The sequence below is a fragment of the Ornithorhynchus anatinus genome, chromosome 4 (assembly GCF_004115215.2).
Source record: "Ornithorhynchus anatinus isolate Pmale09 chromosome 4, mOrnAna1.pri.v4, whole genome shotgun sequence".
NCBI lineage: Eukaryota > Metazoa > Chordata > Mammalia > Monotremata > Ornithorhynchidae > Ornithorhynchus > Ornithorhynchus anatinus.
Genome location: NC_041731.1, coordinates 59,573,475 through 59,585,832, shown reverse-complemented (window position 1 = coordinate 59,585,832; position 12,358 = coordinate 59,573,475). Strand labels below are relative to the sequence as shown.

General features: G+C 48.4%; 1 protein-coding gene across 1 annotated transcript in view; it reads right to left on the bottom strand.

The window, feature by feature from the left end:
* The window catches only part of CPQ (carboxypeptidase Q), a 419,427-nt gene extending 407,368 nt beyond the window's left edge, over positions 1-12,059 (bottom strand). Inside the window, exon 1 of the mRNA XM_029063858.2 lies at positions 11,960-12,059. The gene's annotated coding sequence lies outside the window, so the exon portion shown is untranslated. The remainder of the gene's footprint in view (positions 1-11,959) is intronic.
* Between the last annotated feature and the right edge of the window lie 299 nt (positions 12,060-12,358).

Here is a 12,358-nt window from a genome sequence, read left to right as displayed (position 1 = left end):
TATCACTTCTCTCTTCCTTAGGGTACACTCCCCCCAGCAGCAAAAGACTGCAAAATGAACCTCTACCCTTTACCTAGCTCCATATCTCTGGACAATATTTTGAATATTTCCCACTGTAGGTCTCAAGTGAATGAAAGAGACCTATGACTTTCTTCCTCCCAAATTAATGTACTTGAGGAGCTATTCATTCATTCAATCGTATTTATTGAGTGCTTATTGTGTGTAGAACACTGTACCAGCCACTTGGGAGAGTACAATTCAACAATAAACAGACACATTCCCTGCCCATAACAAGCTTATAGTCTAGAAGACAGTCTTGATCCAAGCTATAGCCTTGTTTCAAGCTTCTCATGATTTTCCAAGCTTCACCTTGACTCTTTGACCTCACACCGTCCTCACCAAATTCAACCCACATCCCTTCCCAACTTTACTCTTTTAATCCCTTTTTGACATTCCGGTTTTTGCATTTTCTTTTTTGCCCCTTGAGGTATCAGAAAGAGCCTACCATTATGGGGTCCATACACCTTCCTTTCTTATCTCAGTATAAGTGGTTCCTAATACTAAGAATGTACCTGTATCAGGAATCATTTCGGCTTCAGTGGCCACCTGTCAGCCCGCAAGGATCTTTTGTGATCCAGCAGACCAACTGGGGCCTTCAGACTACGGGCTCTTTGGAACGATATTTGATTTCTAGATATTGGATTTCCACCGATACATTTCTGTAACTGTTGGAGGAGAGGGGGCAATTAGCGTGGGTAATCAGCAGACAATCCTCTCCCCCCTCAACGACCATCATTGCATAATCCTTTCAGAGGGTGTCGGGAACGGTGGGAGGTTCAGGAGGAGGTGGAGAGGGATGCAGTGGGATCATTGCCTTCGGATCCAGGAGAGCTGGATCCCTGCAGCCCGCTAACCATGTTTCCCCATTTCTCAGGAAATTCCAGTGGTTGCCCTTCCACCTCCTCATCAAACAGAAACTCCTCACCGTCGGCTTTAAAGCATCATCACCTTGTCCCCTCCTCCCTCGCCTCACTACTCTCTTACTTCAACCCAGCCCGTACACTTTGTTCTTCTAATGCCAAGCATCTCGCTATCTCTCGAGCTCATCTATCTCGCGGCCAACCTCTCGCCCGCATCCTGCCTGTGGCCTGGATAGCTCTCTCCTCATATCTGACAGACAATGACTCTCCCCGCCTTCAAAGCCTTATTAAAGACACATCTCCTCCAAGAGGCCTTCCCTAACTAAGCCCTCCTTCCCTCTTCTCCCACTCCCTTCTGTGTCTCCCTGACTTGCTCCCTTTATTCTCCCCTCCTCCCAGGTCCACAGCACTTTTGTAAACATCTGTCATTGACTTATATTAATGTCTGTCTCCCCATCTCGTCTGTAAGCTCCTTGTGGGCAGGGAATGTGTCATGTTGTTCTACTGTACTCTCCCAAGCAGTTAGTACAGTGCTCTGCACACAGTAAGAGCTCAATACTAATAATAATGTTGGTATTTGTTAAGCGCTTACTATGTTCAGAGCACTGTTCTAAGCGCTGGAGTAGATACAGGGTAATCACGTTGTCCCACGTGAGGCTCACAGTTAATCCCCATTTGACAAATAAGGTGACTGAGGCACAGAGAAGTTAAGTGACTTGCCCACAGTCACACAGCTGACAAGTGGCAGAGCTGGGATTCGAACTCATGAGCTCTAACTCCCAAACCCGTGCTCTTTCCACTGAGCCACGCTGCTTCTCTAAATATGACTGACTGACCACCACATCCCAGCAAAATGGTGCCAGGTCCCAGGGTGCTACCTGGGGACCCATCCAGAACCAGAAAGAGGGGAGCAGAAAATCCCCTCCCCAGCAAAGCCACAAGTAAGGGGAGCAGAAAATCATTCACTTCATTCATTCAATAGTATTTATTGAGTGCTTACTATGTGCAGAGCACTGTACTCAGCGCTTGGAATCAACAAGGCGGCAACAGATACAGACAGTCCCTGCCGTTTGATGGGCTTATGGTCTAATCGGGGGAGACGGACAGACGAGAAGGATGGCGATAAATAGAGTCGAGGGGAAGAACATCTCGTAAAAACCGATGGCAACTAAATAGAATCGAGGCGATGTACATTTCATTAACAAAATAAATAGGGTAATGAAAATATATACAGTCGAGCAGACGAGTACAGTGCCGAGGGGACGGGAAGGTAGAGGGGGAGGAGCAGAGGGAGATGGGGGTAAAAGAGGGTTAAGCTGCAGAGAGGTGAAGGGGGGGGGCAGTAGAGGGAGTAGAGGGAGAAGGGGAGCTCAGTCTGGGAAGGCCTCTTGGAGGAGTTGAGTTTTAAGTAGGGTTTTGAAGAGGGGAAGAGAATCAGTTTGGCGGAGGTGAGGAGGGAGGGCGTTCCGGGACCGCGGGAGGACGCGGCCCGGGGGTCGACGGCGGGATGGGCGAGACCGAGGGACGGCGAGGAGGTGGGCGGCGGAGGAGCGGAGCGTGCGGGGTGGGCGGTAGAAAGAGAGAAGGGAGGAGAGGTAGGAAGGGGCGAGGTGACGGAGAGCCTCGAAGCCTAGAGTGAGGAGTTTTTGTTTGGAGCGGAGGTTGACACGCAACCACTGGAGGTGTTTGAGAAGGGGAGTGACATGCCCAGAGCGTTTCTGCAGAAAGATGAGCCGGGCAGCGGAGTGAAGAATAGAAATCCCCCCAAAGCCTCTGGTCATGTCAGCCCACTCCTCAAAAACCTCCATTGGTTGCCCAACCACCCTTGTACCAAACAAAAACTCTTCTCCATTGTCTTTAAAGCGCTCCATTACCTTGCCCCCTCTTACCTCACTTCGTTTCTCTCCATCCACAACCCACTCCAACACTTCACTCCTCTAGTGCTAACCTTCTCACTGTGCCTCCATCTCGCTTGTCCTGCCTCTGGTCTGAAACACCCTCCCCATCTAAACTGACAACCACTCTCCCCCACTTCAAAGCCTTACTGAAGGCACATCTCCTCCAAGAGACCTTCCCTGACTTGAGCCCTCCTTTCCTCTTCTCCCACTCCCTTCTGCGTCACCTTGTTCCTTCCCTTTGCTCTTCCTCCCTCCCAGCCCCAAAGCACTCATGTTTGTATCCGTTATTTTATTTATTCCTTTGCTCTTCTCCCTCCCAATCCCAACGCACTTATGTACATATCTGTAATCTTATTTACTTGTATTGATGGCTGTCGGTGAGGCCATGAGCTCGTTGAAGGCAGGGAATGTCACTGTTTATTGTAGTATTGTACTTTCCCATGCACTTAGTACAGTGCTCTGCACAGTAAGCATTCAATAAATACAACCGAATGAATAAATGACCAGAAGCCCTCCTGGATGGCAGGAATGATGGAAAGAGTTCTGCATTTATTTGGAATAGAATCTGCATTGCAAATAATTATCATGTAAATAAACGGAAGTATACCGCACATGACCGGTGTAACAGATAGCAGTTAAACTCCAGGGATCCTTGGGAATGACACTTGAGACTCAAGGAAAAGGAAAAATAGCTTAACCCAAGAGGACACCTGGATGGATTATATGCTTTTAAAATAAAAAGAGTTAAGCGAAGAGGGAGACACATTCTAAAGCAGTGGCTTGGGGCAAGTCATAAAAATTGTTGCCGTAACTTTCTTTTATATTGTTGTGAGCAGGGAAGAAGGCCCCTCCTGTAACATACAGCAATAACCCAGGGCAGTTAATGTTAAAGCCTTCTGAGCTAAATCCAATTGGCACCGTGGAACCTTTCGTCACGTAGCACCAATTAATCTCTCCCTTTCAGAGGACCGGGTTTTTAGTTGGCAAGAAAAAACTCCTGCCTATTTTATGGGTCTCTTTCCCTCCCTGACTCCCCCCAATTTAATAGATAGAATAGATTAAAATCAGAGGCTGAGAAAGGAGACGACGAGGACTTTTGGACGGCACCAGTAACCATGCTAAAGATGAGCAGTGGCCCTTACTTCTCGGAGTTTGATTCCCAACCGACCGCCTACCCCCTTGATCCCAACCCCCCCCTCCACCCCCCCGCTACCATCTAGCTCCTCCAGGATTGTGAAATAAATGTCATTTCAGGAACAAAGATGTTACAAACCGGTGGTCACTGGCAAGGTTGTAACAAAATTTTAGGTTCATGCAATCCCACAGAACTGAACTGGACCAAGATCCCTCTAGACTGTTAGTTTGTTGTGTTCAGGGAATGTGTCTGTTTCTTGCTATAGCGTACTCTCCCAAGCACTTAGTACAGTGTTTTGCACACAGTAAGTGCTCAATAAATGCAACTGAATGAATCCCTGTGGAATGGGGGCATTCAATCATCAATCAGTGGCATCTGGGTGCTAACTGTGTGCAGAGCACTGTAACAGAGGCTTAGAAGGGTATGATAAAGTAGACACATTCCCTGGTCTCAAAGTGCTTACGATCATATGTTATTTCTTTTGTCCTGTGTTTATGACAACTATGGTATTTAATTATGGTATCGTATCTGCTTATGTGTTATATTGTTATACTGTACTCTCCCAAATGCTTAGTACAGTGCTCTGCCCACAGTATGCACTCAATAAATATAATGGATTGATCAATTGATTGATCGCATTTACGTGCTATGTGCCAAGCCCTGTCCTAAGCCCTGGGGTCCTCCCGCGGTCCTGGAACGCCCTCCCTCCTCACCTCCGCCAAACTGATTCTCTTTCCCTCTTCAAAACCTTACTTAAAAATCACCTCCTCCAAGAGGCCTTCCCAGACTGAGCTCCTCTTCCCCCTCTACTCCCTCTGCCATCCCCCCTTTACCTCTCCGCAGCTAAAGCCTCATTTTCCCCTTTTCCCTCTGCTCCTCCACCTCTCCCTTCCCATCCCCACAGCACTGTACCCGTCCGCTCAACTGTATATATTTTCGTTACCCTATTTATTTTGTTAATGAATTGTACATCGCCTTGATTCTATTTAGTTGCCATTGTTTTTACGAGATGTTCTTCCCCTTGACGCTGTTTAGTGCCATTGTTCTTGTCTGTCCGTCTCCCCCGATTAGACTGTAAGCCCGTCAAACGGCAGGGACCGTCTCTATCTGTTGCCGACTTGTTCATCCCAAGCGCTTAGTACAGTGCTCTGCACATAGTAAGCACTCAATAAATACTATTGAATGAATGAATAATAATAAGCATGATCATCATAATCACGGTATTTGTTAAGCGCTATTTGCCAAGTTCTGTACTGAGCGCTAATATAAGATAATCAGGTCTCACATGGGGCTCACAGTCTAAGTAAGAGGGATAAGAGACAATGAATCACCACTCTGCAGATTAGGGAACTAAGGCACAGAGAAATAAATTGATTTGCCCAAGGTCACGTAACAGACAAGCAGCAAAGCCGAGTAGATACAAGGTTACAGATCAAGGTTAACAGTTTGGATACAGGTTACCAGTTTGGATATAGTCCCTGATGGGGCTCACTGTTTAGGTAGGGGGGAGAAGGATTTAATCCCCATTTTACAGCAGAGGAAACTGAGGCACAGAGAAGTGAAGTGATTTGGCCATGGACACATAGCAGACAGGTTGCAGAGTGGAGATTAGAACTCAAGTCCTCTGACTCCCAGGCCCGTGCCCTTTCCATTAGACCATGCTGCTGCTCTATATAAATCACATTACTATTCTTCCCACCACTTAAAAAGTAACTTGAAACCACTGCCCACTTCACGGCAACCCAGAACAGTGCTATTAAAACAGTGCTACATAGTTTTAATCACTTAGTCATGCCATTTCCCCAGAACAACATTGACTTGGTTTTCTCCATGGTTACACTCCCAAGTAGACTGAAAACAGCATGGCCTAGAGGAAAGCACCCAGGCCCGGGGGTCAAAGAACTTGGGTTCTTAAACCCAGCTCTGCCGTTTATCTGCTGTGTGACCTTGGGCAAATCATTTAACTTCTCTGTGCCTCTATTTCCTCAACCGTAAAATGGGGATTCAGTGTCTGTCCCCCATCGCCCCTCGTTTCCCCTGCTTTTTATTACGGTATTTGTTAAGCACGTACTATGTACCAGGCACTGTACTAAGCCCTGGGGTAGAACTGAGGTAGATCTAAACTAATCAGGTGGGACACAGTCCCCGTCTCACATAAAGCTCACAGTTTTAATCCCCATTTTACGGACGAAGTGACTCCGGCACAGAGAAACTAAGTGACCTCTCCAAGTTCGAACATTAGACCAGTGGCGGAGCCAGGATCAGAATCCAGGTCCTTCTGACTCCCGGGCCTGAGCTCTATCCATTAGGCCACGGTGCTTCTCTTGGCAGCCTCCTACCTAGACTGCTCTGTGTAGCACAGGGACTGTGTCCAGCCTGAATAACTTGTATCTACCCCAGCACTTAAAAGGAATGCTTGACAGATAGTAAATGCTTAGAAAATACCATAAAAAAAAATAAAGCTGTCAATGGCCATAAAAGTAACACCTTACTAAATATACAACCTGGCTTGCTACAAGCCCTATGAGCAAGACAGGCCTTCTCCAGTAAAAAGAAGTCAGTCTGCAGACAGTGAAAATAACACCGCGGGCCCTAGATATCTGGGAGAATATACAGAAGACACAATAAGGGATTCCCGGCCTTGTGGAGTTTAGAATCTATTTGGGATGACAAGCAAAACCGAACCGATTAACAGTAACTGAAAGTGCATAAAAAATAGAAAGGAACGTAAGAGGACAAATTATATCAATAACAAATAGAAGCAGCGTGGCCTAGAAGTCAGAAAACCTAAATTCTAATCTGGTGGCCTGTCCCCCGTCTGCTGTGTGACCTTGGGCAAGATTCTGTGCCTCAGTTACTTCATCTGTAAAATGGGGGTGAAGACTGTGAACCCTATGTGGGACAAGGACCTGATTATCTTTCTATTCATTCAATAGTATTTAATGAGCGCTTACTGTGTGCAGAGCACTGTACTAAGCACTTGAATGTACAAATCGGCAACAGATAGAGACAATCCCTGCCCAATGATGGGCTCACAGTCTATCTACCCAGCGGTTAGTACAGTGCCTGCCCCACAGTACACGCTTAACAAATACTATTAAAAAAAGACAAAGAAAAACAGAGAATTGGGAGAGAGAGAAGCCTGCCTCTGAAATTCTTCCTTAGTAATGCCAGTATTCTACCAGTCTCGGCTACTGGAGGGAAAGTCAGAGGCCTCACCCATTCCATTCCCAGCTTGGCCAGTGACTAGCGAATGGCAGGCAATCTGCTACAAGTCAAAACTCCCTCATGCCGGGCAGCAGCGGCACGGGAGAGAGTTGAGGGCGGAGACTCAAGTTTTCTGCGCAGAAGGAGGCAACAGTAAATCACTTCTGGATTTTTACCAAAAAAGCTCTCTGGATACACTACCAAAACGACTGCAGATGGAGAGTGGGGTGTTCTGGGAGAGATGTGTCCATGGTGCCGCTATGGGTAGGAAACGACTTGATGGCATGATAAGACGATACCAGTAAGAGTACGGGGAAGGAGGAAAAGCAAAATGGCCTAGTAGAAAGAGCACAGGCCTGGGAATAAGACGACTGGGGTTCTAATTTCCGCTCTGCCTCTTGACTCTTGTGTGGCCCTGGGCAAGCCCCTTACTGTCTGTGGGCCTCAGTTTTTTCATCTGTAAAATTAGGGCTACATACCTGTTCTCCCTCGTCCTTACACCGTGAGCTCCATCTGGGACAAGGACTTTATCTGACCTGATTGACTTGTATCAACTCCAGAACCTAGTACAGTACTTGGCACATAGTAAAGTGCTTCTCAATGATGATGATGTGACCCTTGGGCACTTGATTTTCACCCCACCCAGAACCCAGAACACTCACGTATAATAATCTTCCAATGATATACTCTACATTATTTATATTAACGTCTGCCTCCCTCTCTGGACTGTAAGCTCTCTATGGGCAGGGAACTTGTCCACTAATTTTGTTGTCTTGTACTCTCCCAAGAGCTTAGTATGATGCTCTGCATATAATAAGTGCTCGTTGAATACTCATTGATAAAGATGATGGGTGGTTACACAGCAAAAGTTCCATTCACCCTCATGCTCAAATTGACTCCTTCCTTGTTCAGAGCTCAGAGTAAACCAGGAGCAGCTCAGATTCGATTTGAATGTCTCCTTACTTACTCCCAGCAAGCAGCAATTGGGCACTTTTCTGGGTCTCCCTAGTGATCACAACCAGTCCTCGGAGAGAGGACAGCAGAGGTGGAAAGAGAAGCTATCAACTAATCCATGGCTATTTATAGAACACTTACTATGTGCAGCTAATGCAGAGTAGCCGAAAAAGTGGTCAAGTGGGATGTATAGAGAAGGCTAGAGAAGGCACAAGGCAGAGTTTCCAAATACCCATAAGTGCATACATCTGAGCCCACTACATACAGTCAGCCAATCCTATTTATTGAGCGCTTACTGGGTGCAAAACACTGTACTAAGCGCTGAGGAGAGTACAATGTAACAATGAACAGACACACTCCCTGCCCACAACGAGCTGACAGTCTAAAGGAAGAGATGGACATTAATATAAACGAATGACAGATATGTACACGAGTGCTGTGAGCCTGGGAGGGTGGAAGAATAAAGGGAGCAAGTCAGGGTGACGCAGAAGGGAGTGGGAGAAGAGGAAAGGAGGGCTTAGTCAGGGAAGGCCTCTTGGAGATGTGCTGGAAATTACAGCCACCCAGGGAGCTGAAACGGCTTCCCCCGTCATAAACGCAGCCACCGAGGATGCTGGAGAAGCTGTGCCCACCTCTGCACCTGGACCACATAAGAGCTGGCAAGATGGCAGGGACAAAAGAAAAATTAGCATCTGCAAGGAGGTAGATGCTGCAGGGCAATGAAAGGAACAAAAGATGAAAGGGTCCCAGAAAAAATAACTGGCATATTTGTTAAGCACTTACTATGTGCCAGGCACTGTTCTAAGAGCTGGGGTAGATAATAATAATAACGATGGCATTCGTTAAACGTTATGTGCAAAGTACTTTTCTAAGCGCTGGGGGGGATACAAGGTGATCAGGTTGTCCCACGTGGGGCTCACACTCTTAATCCCCATTTTACAGATGAGGTACCTAAGGCACAGGGGTCACAGAGCTGACAAGCGCAAAGCAGGGATTAGAACCCTTGACCTCTGACTTCCAAGCCCGTGCTCTTTTGACTGAGCCACGCTGCTTCTCCTAGATACAAGCTAATCAGGTTGGAAAAAGTCCCAGTAGGGATAGTTTGAATGATTGTACTAAGGTGACAGAGGTTTGGATGAAGAGGAAAAGGCGGATCTTTTCATTCATTCCTTCAAATTGATTCAATCGTATTTACTGAGCACTTCCTGTGTGCACAGCACTGTACTAAGCGCTTGGAAAGTACAATTCGGCAACAGATAGAGACAGTCCCTACCCAAAACAGGCTCACAGTCTAGACGGGGGAGGCAGACAACAAAACAAGTAGACAGGCATCACTACCATCAGGTGATGTTGTGAAGGTGAGACCGACAGGTTTCAGTGATGGACAAGATGTGTAGGGTGAACGAGAGAGCGGAGTCAAGGATGACACCACGGTTGCGGGCTTGTGAGACAGGAAGGGTGGCTGTGCCATCCACAGTGATGGGAAAGTTAGGGAGCAGATAGGGTTTGGGAGGGAAGATAAGGAACTCTGTCTTGGACATGTTGAGTTTTCGGTGGCGGGCAGACATCCAGGGGGATACGTCCTGAAGGCAGGAGGAGATATGAGCCTGGAGGGAGGGGGAGAGAACAGTGGAGGAGATGTAGATTTGGATGTCATCCATGTAGAGATGATAGTTGAAGCCACGGGAGCAAATGAGTTCACCAAGGGAGTGAGTATAGATGGAGAACAGAAGGGGACCAAAAACTGACCCTTGAGGAACCCCTACAGTTAGGGGACGGGAGCGGGAGGAGGAACCCGCAAAGGAGACTGAGAATAAACAGCCAGAGAGACAAGAGGACAACTAGGAGAGGACCAAGGTTGGATAACATATTCATTCAATAATTTATTCATTCAATCGTATTTATTGAGCGCTTACTGTGTGCACAGCACTGTACTAAGCGCTTGGAAAGTACAATTCGGCAACAGATAGAGACCATCCCAACCCAACAACGGGCTCCCAGTCTTGAGGAGAAGGGAATGGTCGACAGTGTCAAAGGCAGCCGAGCGGTCAAGGAGGATTAGAATGGATTAAGAGGCGTTAGATTTGGCAAGGAGGTCATTGGTGACCTTTGAGAAGGTGGTTTCGGTGGAGTGGAGGGGACAGAAGCCAGACTAGAGGGGGTCCAGGAGAGAGTTGGAAGAGAGGAAATCGAGGCAGCAAGCGTAGACGACTCATTCCAGGAATTTGGAAAGGAAGGGTAAGAGGGAGATGGGGCGATAACTGGAGGGGGCTGTGGGGTCGAGGGAGGGTTTTTTTAGGATGGGGGAGACGTGGGCAAATTTGAAGGCGGAGGGGAAGAAGCCGTCGGAGAGTGAGAGGTTGAAGATGGAAGTTAAGAAGGGGAGGAGGGAAGAGGCGAGAGTTTTTAGAACGTGGGAGGGAATGGGGTCTGAAGTGCTTAAGGAGGGGAGGAGGGAAGGAGCAAGAGTTTTTATAAGGTGGGAGGGAATACGGTCGGAAGCACGTGACGACGGTGGCACTTGAGAGGAGGGATCTAATCCTGGCTCTGCCACTTGTCTGCTGTGTGACCTTAGGCTAGTCACTCCATTTCTCTGTGCCTCAGTTCCCTCATCAGTAAAATGGGGATTAAGACTGTGAGCCAGAAGTGGGACATGGACTACCTGATTAGTCCAACCTGATTAGTTTGTATCTATCTAGTGCCTGGTAAATAGTAACTGCTCATCAAATACAATTCAAAAAAACCATTAAAAAAATTCCCAACCTTGTTCTCTACAAGTGCTGCCAGTTTTGAAATATTGACTTAAATACCCACGTCAGATTATGACCAACCTGATTATCCTGTATCTGCCCCAGCACACAGTACAGTGCCTGATATATAGTAAGCGATGAATAGACTATAGGCCCTGTGTGGGCAGGGATTGTCTCTATTGTTGCATTGTACTTTCCAAGTGCTCAGTACACTGCTCTGCACACAGTAAGCGCTCAATAAATACCATCGACTGAATGAACACTACAGTTCTTATTTTGCCCATCTCTGAGGGCAAAACCAGGGCTCTCTAGGTGTGGTAACTCATCAGATCTCCTGAGCCCATGAAGGAATCCTCTTCCTGGAGGGAGATGGGGGGAGGAAATTCACCCTTCTAGTGTCCTGGATGGATAAGGTTCCACCAGCCAGTACACAGAAAAGAAAGAAAAGTGGAAAGGACACTGACCCTCGGTGCATCTGTATTCGTTCATTCAATTCAATCGGATTTCTTGAGCTCTTACTGTGTGCAGAACACTGTACTAAGCGTCTGGAAGGTACCATTCAGCAACAGATAGAGACAATCCCTGCCCACAACAGGCTCTGAAAAGAGCTGGGATCAGGAAGTGGGAGGCTGTTAGCTCCTGTGGGCAGGGAATGTGTCTGCCAACCCTCGAGCGTTTAGTACAGCGCACAGCACATAGCAAGTGCTCGACATCACTCAGCGGTATTTACTGAGTGCTTTCTGTGTGCAGGGCACTGGCCTAAGCGCTCGGGAGGGGCCGATCTCGTTGTTGGACATGTTCCCGGTACCCCGGTGGGCTTTCTATTTCGGGGAGGGCCCTCTCTAGACTGGGGTTTGGGGTTAAGGGGGGGGGGGGTGGGTCGGGGGAGGTCATCTGGGCTTCCTGAGCGGGCCTGTTCCCTGGATTGGGGGGCGACCCCTCGTCTCCCCCTGCCCCCGTCTCCCCGTGTCCAGGGCCGCCCGGAGGGATGGAGGGTGGGATAGAGGGATGGAGGGATGGAGGGATGGAGGGATGGAGGGATGGAGGGATGGAGGGATGGAGGGATGGAAGGGTCTCGGGGCGGTATAGACGCACCTTTCACCCCGCGGCGGCGACACGCACAGACGGACCTGGGGCCGGACTCCCCTCCCTGACCCCTCCTCCCTCTTCCTGGTTTCCTGCTTCCCACTCACAGCTCCTTCCTCCCTCCCCCTCCTCTCCTTCCCTCCTCCTCCCTTCTCTCCCCTTCCCTCCTCCTTCCCCCTTCCTCTCCCTCTTCCCTCCTCCTCCTTCCCCTTCCTCTCCCTCTTCCCTCCTCCTCCTTCCCCTTCCTCTCCCTCCTCTTCTCCCCCTCCCCCTTCTCTCCCTCTCCCCTCCTCCTCCCTCCCTTCTCTCCCCATCCTCCCTCCCTTCCCTCCTCCTCGTCCCCTCCCCTCTTTCCTTCCTCCTCCCTCCCTTCTCCTCCTCTCCCTTCCTCCTCCCTTCTCTCCCTCT